Here is a 10,401-nt window from a genome sequence, read left to right as displayed (position 1 = left end):
ATGGATATGCATGCCAGAAACATGTTAAAGAGTCAAATGACCTATGGATCCAAAGCTTTTAAAGAGAATAACAAACGCTCATTAAATTCTCAAGTGAACGTGCGGTGGGATATTTGCCCGAGTCAAACAAGCCATTATTTTGCCCATATTCAAAAAGTTGAGCTAACAATCATAGATGATTGTACAGTGATTTGTCATGCGTAACGGGTTATATTTTTATAAGAAATGACTTATGGATTTGAAGTCAACACTCAGTTAAAAATCGCCCGCCTCCCCTGCTTCTCGTTGATTGCAAAACCGTAGATATAAAAACGAAAAAAGTGCATACGATCCCTAAAACATACAAACACTCTTTGGAAATATCTCTCTCTACATTTGTGCATTGTGCATTTCCATTTTAGATGTACACTTTTTTCATAAATCAGAATTTTTAGTTTTCCCTCCCCCTTCATCCCGTAAAAAAAAAAAAAGGCAAAAAAGATCATAACAAAATAAAAAATTTATAGTTGATGTGTGGAAAATTTTGAAATAATAACTAATGTAAATAAAAAATATCTATTCACACACCACAAATGAACACAAAAGTTTTTTTATGCAAGTTTGGGAAATTCCATTAGTCCAACCCTATAAAGCTTGGAATTTTACATGAAGGAGATTTTTTCTACACATGATTTAAAAATGGATATGTATGCTTGAAACATGTTAAAGATTCAAATGACCTATGGATCCAAAGCTTTTAAAGAGAATAACAAACGCTCATTAAATACTCAAGTGAACGTGCGGTGGGATATTTACCCGAGTCTAACAAGTCATTTTTTTGCCCATTTTCAAAAATTTGACCAAACAATCATAGATGATTGTAAAGTGATTTATCATGCGTAACAGGCTATATTTTTGTTTGAAATGACTTAAGGATTGCAAAACCTGAGTCATAAAAACTAAAATTTTTTTTCAATCCCTATAAATTACAGACACACTTTGGAATTATCTCTCCCTACAATTGTGCATTGTGCTTTTCCATTTTAGATGTACACTTTTTTCTTAAATAATAACTTTGACTTTTCGCTCTCCCTTCAACCCGAAAACCAACAAGGCAAAAAGCTTACAACAAAATGAAAATTTTATAGATGATGTATGGAAAAAATTTTAAACAATAACAAATATGAATAAAGAAAATTTATTCACCCAACACAAATGAACACAAAAGTTTTTTTCTCAAATTTTGGGAAATTCCACTAGTTTAACCCCAATAACATGGAATTTTGCAAGAAAGAGATTTTGTCCACACATGTTTTAAAAATGGATATGCATGTTTGAAACATGTTAAACATGCAAATGAGCTATGGATGGCAGCTTTTAAAGAGAATAACAAACGCTCATTAAATTCTCAAGTGAACTTGCGGTGGGATATTTACCCGAGTCAATCATGCCATTATTTTGCCCATTTAAAAAAAGCTGACATAATTAATCATTGATGATTGTAATGTAATTTATCATGAGTAACGGGCTATATTTTTGAATGAAATGACTTATGGATTGCAATTCAACACTCAGTTAAAAATCCTCTGCAACCCATTTTTCCCGACGATTGCAAAACCTGAGATATAAAAACGAAAAGGTGCTTACAATCCCTAAAAATTACAGACACTCTTTGGAATTATCTCTCTTTACATATGTGCATTGTGCATTTCTGTTTTAGATGTACAGATTTTTCTTTAATCAAAACTTCGAGTTTTTCGCTCTCCCTTCATCCCGTAAATAAAAAAGGCAAATAAATCACAACAAAATGAAAATTTCATAGTTGATGTACGGAAAAAGTTTAAAACAATAAAAAAATTAAATGAAGAAAATTTATATACACACCACAAATGAACACAAAAGTTTTGTTATCCAAGTTTGGGAAATTTTCGTATTCCAAAACTAATATCTTGGAATTTTACATGAAGGAGATTTTTTCAACACATGTTTTAAAAATGGATATGCATGCCAGAAACATGTTAAAAATTCAAATGACCTATGGACCCAAAACTTTTAAAGAGAATAACAAACGCTCACTAAATTCTCAAGTGAATGTGCGATGGGATATTTGCTCGAGTCAAACAAGCCATTATTTTGCCCATATTCAAAAAGTTGAGCTAACAATCATAGATGATTGTAAAGTGATTTGTCATGCGTAACGGGCTATATTTTTGTAAGAAATGACTTATGTATTTGAAGTCAACACTCAGTTAAAAATCGCCCGCCTCCCCTGTTTCCCGACGATTGCAAAACCTTAGATATAAAAACGAAAAAAGTTCATACAATCCCTAAAACATACAGACACTCTATGGAAATATCTCTCTCTACATTTGCGCATTGTGCATTTCCATTATAGATGTACACTTTTTTCTTAAATCGGAACATGAAGTTTTCGCTCCCCCTTCATCCCGTAAACAAAAAAGGCAAAAAAGATCACAACAAAATAAAAATTTTATAGTGATGTGCGGAAAATATTTAAAATAATAACAAATGTAAATAAACAATATTTATTCACACACCACAAATGAACAGAAAAGTTTTGTTATCCAAGTTTGGAAAATTCCATTACTCCAACCTTATTAAGCTTGGAATTTTACATGAAGGAGATTTTTTCTACACATGTTTTGAAAATGGATATGCATGCTTGAAACATGTTAAAGATTCAAATGACCTATGGATCCAAAGCTTTTAAAGAGAATAACAAACGCTCATTAAATTCTTGAGTGAACGTCCGGTGGGATATTTACCTGAGTCTTACAAGTCATTATTTTGCCCATTTTCTAAAATTTGATCTAACAATCATAGATGATTGTAAAGTGATTTATCATGCGTAACGGGCTATATTTTTTTATGAAATCATTTATGGATTGCAATTCAACACTCAGTTAAAAATCCTCTGGCACCAATTTTTCCCGAAGATTGCAAAACCTGACATATAAAAGCTATAAAGAGTTTTCAATCCCTAAAAATTACAGACCCTCTTTGGAATTATCCCTCCCTAATATTGTGCACTGTGCTTTTCAATTTTAGATGTACATTTTTTTCTTAAAGCAAAACTTTGACTTTTCGCTCTCACTTCAACCCAAAAACAAATGAGGTAAAAAGCTTACAACAAAATGAAAATTATATAGTTGATGTATGGAAAAAATTTTTAACAATAACAAATAGAAATAAAGAAAATTTATTCACCCAACACAAATGAACACAAAAATTTTGTTATCAAATTTTGGGAAATTCCACTAGTTTAACCCCAATAACTTGGAATTTTGCAAGAAAGAGATTTGGTCCACACATGTTTTAAAAATGGATATGCATGTTTGAAACATGTTAAAGATGCAAATGAGCTATGGATGCAAAGCTTTTAAAGAGAATAACAAACGCTCATTAAATTCTCAAGTGAACTTACGGTGGGATATTTACCCGAGTCAAACATGTCATTAATTTGCCCATTTGCAAAAAGTTGACATAATTAATCATAGATGATTGTAATGTGATTTATCATGCGTAACGGGCTATATTTTTGTGTGAAATGACTTCTGGATTGCAATTCAACATTCTGTTAAATATCCTCCGCAACCCATTTTTCTAGACGATTGCAAAACCTGAGATATAAAAACGAAAAGGTGCTTACAATCCCTAAAAATTACAAACGCTCTTTGGAATTATCTCTCTCTACATATGTGCATTGTGCATTTCCGTTTTAGATGTACACATTTTTCATAAATCAAAACTTCGAGTTTTTCGCTCTCCCTTCATCTCATAAACAAAAAAGGCAAATAGATCATAGCAATATGAAAATTTCATAGTCTATGTATGGAAAAAATTTAAAACCATAAAAAAATTAAATGAGGAAAATTTATTCACACACCACAAATGAACACAAAAGTTTTGTTATCCAAGTTTGGGAAATTCCACTAGTCCAAAACTAATATCTTGGAATTTTACATGAAGGAGATTTTTTCTACACATGTTTTAAAAATGGATATGCATGCCAGAAACATGTGTTAAAGATTCAAATAACCTATGGATCCAAAGCTTTTAAAGAGAATAATAAATACTCATTAAATTCTCAAGTGAACGTGCGGTGGGATATTTACCCGAGTCAAACAAGCCATTATTTTGCCCATTTTCAAAAAGCTGACATAATTAATCACAGATGATTGTAATGTGATTTATCATGCGTAACGGGCTATATTTTTTTATGAAATGACTTATGGATTGCAATTCAACACTCAGTTAAAAATCCTCTGCCACAAATTTTTCTCGACGATTGCAAAACCTGAGAAATAAAAACTAAAAAGAGCTTACAATCCCTAAAAATTATAGACACTCTTTGGAATTATCTCTCCCTACAATTGTGCATTGTGCTTTTCCATTTTAGATGTACACTTTTTTCTTAAATAAAAACTTTGACTTTTCGCTCTCCCTTCATCCTGAAAACAAACAAGGCAAAAAGCTTACAACAAAATTAAAATTTTATAGTTGATGTATGGAAATAATTTAAAACAATAACAAATATAAATAAAGAAAATTTATTCACCCAACACAAATGAACACAAAAGTTTTGTTATCCAATTTTTGGAAATTCCACTAGTTTAACCCTAATAGCTTGGAATTTTGAGAGAAAGAGATTTCCTCCACACATGTTTTAAAAATGGATATGCATGTTTGGAACATGTTAAAGATGCAAATGAGCTATGGATGCAAAGCTTTTAAAGAGAATAACAAACGTTCATTAAATTCTCAAGTGAACTTGGCGTGGGATATTTACCCGAGTCAAACATGCCATTATTTTGCCCATTTGCTAAAAGCTGACATAATTAATCATAGATGATTGTAATGTGATTTATCATGCGTAACGGGCTATATTTTTGTATGAAATGACTTATGGATTGCAATTCAACACTCAGTTAAAAATCCTCCGCAACCCATTTTTCCCGACGATTGCAAAACCTGAGATATAAAAACGAAAAGGTGCTTACAATCCATAAAAATTACAGACACTCTTTGGAATTATCTCTCTCTAGATATGTGCATTGTGCATTTCCGTTTGACATGTACACAATTTTCTTAAATCAAAACTTTCGAGTTTTTCGCTCTCTCTTCATCCCGTAAACAAAAAAGGCAAATAGATCACAGCAAAATGAAAATTTCATAGTTGATGTACGGAAAAAGTTTAAAAGAATAAAAAAAGTAAATGAAGAAAATTTATTCACACACCACAAATGAACACAAAAGTTTTGTTATCCAAGTTTGGGAAATTCCACTAGTCCAAAACTAATATCTTGGAATTTTACATGAAGGAGATTTTTTCTACACAAGTTTTAAAAATGGATATGCATGCCAGAAACATGTTAAAGATTCAAATGACCTATGGATCCAAAGCTTTTAAAGAGAATAACAAACGCTCATTAAATTCTCAAGTGAACGTGCGGTGGGATATTTGCCCGAGTCAAACAAGCCATTATTTTTCCCATATTCAAAACGTTGAGCTAACAATCATAGATGATTGTAAAGTGATTTGTCATGCGTAACGGGCTATATTTTTGTAAGAAATGACTTATGGATTTGAAGTCAACACTCAGTTAAAAATCGCCCACCTACCCCGTTTTCCGACGATTGCAAAACCTTAGATATAAAAACGAAAAAGTGCATACGATCCTTAAAACATACAGACACTCTTTCGAAATATCTCTCTCTACATTTGTACATTGTGTATTTCCATTTTAGATGTACACTTTTTTCATAAATCAGAATTTTTAGTTTTCCCTTCCCCTTCATCCCGCAAAAAAAAAGGCAAAAAAGATCACAACAAAATAAAAATTTTATAGTTGATATGTGGAAAATATTTAAAATAATAACTAATGTAAATAAAAAATATCTATTCACACACCACAAATGAACACAAAAGTTTTGTTATCCAAGTTTGGGAAATTCCATTAGTCCAACCCTATTAAGCTTGGAATTTTACATGAAGGAGATTTTTTCTACACATGTTTTAAAAATGGATATGCATGCTTGAAACATGTTAAAGATTCAAATGACCTATGGATCCAAAGCTTTTCAAGAGAATAACAAACGCTCATTAAATTCTCAAGTGAACGTGCGGTGGGATATTTACCCGAGTCAAACAAGTCATTATTTTGCCCATTTTAAAAAACTTGATCTAACAATCGTAGATGATTGTAAAGTGATTTATCATGTGTAACGGGCTATATTTTTGTATGAAATGACTTATGGATTGCAATTCAACACTCAGTTAAAAATCCTCTGCCACCAATTTTTCCTGACGATTGCAAAACCTGAGATATAAAAACTATAAAGAGCTTTCAATCCCTAAAAATTACAGACACTCTTTGGAATTATCTCTCCCTACAATTGTGCATTGTGCTTTTCCATTTTAGATGTACACTTTTTTCTTAAATCAAAACTTTGACTTTTCACTCTCCCTTCATCCCGAAAACAAACAAGGCAAAAAGCTTACAAAAGGAAAATTTTATAGTTGATGTATGGAAAAAATTTAAAACAATAACAAATATAAATAAAGAAAATTTATTCACCCAACACAAATGAACACAAAAGTATTGTTATCCAATTTTGGGAAATTCCACTAGTTTAACCCTAATAGCTTGGAATTTTGCAAGAAAGAGATTTCGTCCACAAATGTTTTAAAAATGGATATGCATGTTTGAAACAAGTTAAAGATGCAAATGAGCTATGGATGCAAAGCTTTTAAAGAGAATAACAAACGCTCATTAAATTCTCAAGTGAACTTGGCGTGGGTTATTTACCCGAGTCAAACATGCCATTATTTTGCCCATTTGCAAAAAGCTGACATAATTAATCTTAGATGATTGTAATGTGATTTTTCATGCGTAACGAGCTATATTTTTGTGTGAAATGACTTATGGATTGCAATTCAACACTCAGTTAAAAATCCTCCGCAACCCATTTTTCCCGACGATTGCAAAACCTGAGATATAAAAACGAAAAGGTGCTTACAATCCCTAAAAATTACAGACACTCTTTAGAATTATCTCTCTCTACATATGTGCATTGTGCATTTCCGTTTTAGATGTACACATTTTTCTTAAATCAAAACTTTGATTTTTTCGCTCTCCCTTCATCCCGTAAACTAAAAAGGCAAATAGATCACAGCAAAATTAAAATTTCATAGTTGATGTGTGGAAAATGTTTAAAATAATAAAAAAAGTAAATGAAGAAAATTTATTCACACACCACAAATGAACACAAAAGTTTTATAATCTAAGTTTGGGAAATTCCATTAGTCCAACCCTATTAACCTTGGAATTTTACATGAAGGAGATTTTTTCTACACATGTTTTAAAAATGGATATGCATGCTTGAAACATGTTAAAGATTCAAATGACCTGCGGATCCAAAGCTTTTAAAGAGAATAAAAAACGCTCATTAAATTCTCAAGTGAACTTGGCGTGGGATATTTACCCGAGTCAAACATACCATTATTTTGCCCATTTGCAAAAAGCTGACATAATTAATTATGGATGATTATAATGTGATTTATCATGTGTAACGGGCTATATTTTTTTAAGAATTGACTTATGGATTGCAATTCAACACTCAGTTAAAAATCCTCTACAACCCATTTTTCATCACGATTGCAAAACCTGAGATATAAAAACAAAAAGGTGCTTACAATCACTAAAAATTACAGACACTCTTTGGAATAATCTCTCTCTACATATGTGAATTGTGCATTTCCGTTTTAGATGTACACATTTTTCTTAAATCAAAACTTCGAGTTTTTCGCTCTCCCTTCATCTCGTAAACAAAAAAGTCTAATAGATCACAGCAAAACATTAGATATAAAAACGAAAAAAGTGCATACGATCCCTAAAACATACAGACACTCTTTGGAAATATCTCTCTCTACATTTGTGCATTGTGCATTTCCATTTTAGATGTACACTTTTTTCTTAAATCAGAACTTTGAGTTTTCGCTCCCCCCTCCTCCCGAAAACAAAAAAGGCAAAAAAGATCACAACAAAATAAAAAAATTATAGTTGATGAGTGGAAAATATTTAAAATAATAAATAATGTAAATAAAAAATATCTATTCACACACCACAAATGAACACAAAAGTTTTGTTATCCAAGTTTGGGAAATTCCATTAGTCCAACCCTATTAAGCTTGGAATTTTACACGAAGGAGATTTTTTCTACACAAGTTTTAAAAATGGATATTCATGCTTGAAACATGTTAAAGATTCAAATGACCTATGGATCCAAAGCTTTTAAAGAGAATAACAAACGCTCAATAAATTCTCAAGTGAACGTGCGGTGGGATATTTGCTCGAGTCAAACAAGACATTATTTCACCCAAATTCAAAAAGTTGAGCGAACAATCATAGATGATTGTAAAGTGATTTGTCATACGTAAGAAATGGTTATAATTTTGTAAGAAATGACTTATGGATTTGAAGTTAACACTCAGTTAAAAATCGCCCGCCTCTCCCGTGTCCCGACGATTCCAAAACCTTAGATTTAAAAACGTAAAAAGTGCATACGATCCCTAAAACATACAGACACTCTTTGGAAATATGTCTCTCTACATTTGTGCATTGTGCATTTCCCTTTTAGATGTACACTTTTTTCTTAAATCAGAACTTTGAGTTTTCGCTCCCCCTTCATCCCGTAAAAAAAAAGGCAAAAAAGATCACAACAAAATAAAAATTTTATAGTTGATGTGTGGAAAATATTTAAAATGATAACTAATGTAAATAAAAAATATCTATGCACACACCACAAATGAACACAAAAGTTTTGTTATCCAAGTTTGGGAAATTCCATTAGTCCAACCCTATTAAGCTAAGAATTTTACACGAAGGAGATTTTTTCTACACATGTTTTAAAAATGGAAATGCATGCTTGAAACATGTTAAATATTCAAATGACCTATGGATCCAAAGCTTTTAAAGAGAATAACAAACGCTCATTAAATTCTCAAGTGAACGTGCGGTGGGATATTTACCCGAGTCTAACAAGTCATTATTTTGCCCATTTTCAAAAATTTGATCTAACAATCATAGATGATTGTAAAGTGATTTATCATGCGTAACGGGCTATATTTTTCTATGAAATGATTTATGGATTGTAATTCAACACTCAGTTAAAAATCTTGTGCCAGCTATTTTTCCCGACGATTGCAAAACCTGAGATATAAAAACTAAAAAGAGCTTACGATCCCTAAAAATTACAGACACTCTTTGGAATTATCTCTCCCTACAATTGTGCATTGTGCTTTTACATTTTAGATATACACTTTTTTCTTAAATCAAAACTTTGACTTTTCGCTCTCCCTTCATCCCGAAAACAAACAAGGCAAAAAGCTTAGAACAAAATGAAAATTTTATAGTTGATGTACGGAAAAAATTTAAAACAATAAAAAATATAAATAAAGAAAATTTATTCACCCAACACAAATGAACTCAAAAGTTTTGTTATCCAATTTTGGAAAATTCCACTAGTTTAACCCTAATAGCTTGGAATTTTGCAAGAAAGAGATTTCATCCACACATGTTTTAAAAATGGATATGCATGTTTGAAACATGTTAAAGATGCAAATGTGCTATGGATGCAAAGCTTTTAAAGAGAAAAACAAACGCTTATTAAATTCTCAAGTTAACTTGCCGTGGGATATTTACCTGAGTCAAACATGCCATTATTTTGCTCATTTGCAAAATGCTGACATAATTAATCGTAGATGATTGTACTGTGATTTATCAAGCGTACCGGGCTATTCAACACTCAGTGAAAAATCCTCCGCAACCCATTTTTCCTAACGATTACAAAACCTGAGATATAAAAACGAAAAGGTGCTTACAATCCCTAAAAATTACAGACACTCTTTGGAATTATCTCTCTTCATATGTGCATTATGCATTTCCGTTTTAGATGTACACATTTTTCTTCAATCAAAATTTCGAGTTTTTCCCTCTCCCTTCGTCCCGTAAACAAAAAAGGCAAATAGATCACAGCAAAATGAAAATTTCATAGTTGATGTACGGAAAAAGTTTAAATCAATAAAAAATGTAAATGAAGAAAATTTATTCACACACCACAAATGAACACAAAAGTTTTGTTATCCAAGTTTGGTAAATTCCACAAGTCCAAAACTAATATCTTGGAATTTTACATGAAGGAGATTTTTTCTACACATGTTTTAAAAATGGATATGCATGCCAGAAACATGTTAAAGATTCAAATGACCTATAGATCCAAAGCTTTTAAAGAGAATAACAACCTCTCATTAAATTCTCAAGTGAACGTGCGTTGGGATATTTGCCCGAGTCAAACAAGCCATTATTTTACGCATATTCAAAAAGTTGAGCAAACTATCAT

This window comes from Aristolochia californica, unplaced genomic scaffold (genome assembly GCF_029961685.1).
Source record: "Aristolochia californica isolate CCGP_79_NKW_82.1479 unplaced genomic scaffold, dmAriCali1.0.hap1 SCAF_7, whole genome shotgun sequence".
NCBI classification, from domain to species: Eukaryota; Viridiplantae; Streptophyta; class Magnoliopsida; order Piperales; family Aristolochiaceae; genus Aristolochia; species Aristolochia californica.
The sequence above is the reverse complement of the archived record's forward strand: the minus strand, read 5'-3'. Positions refer to the sequence as shown.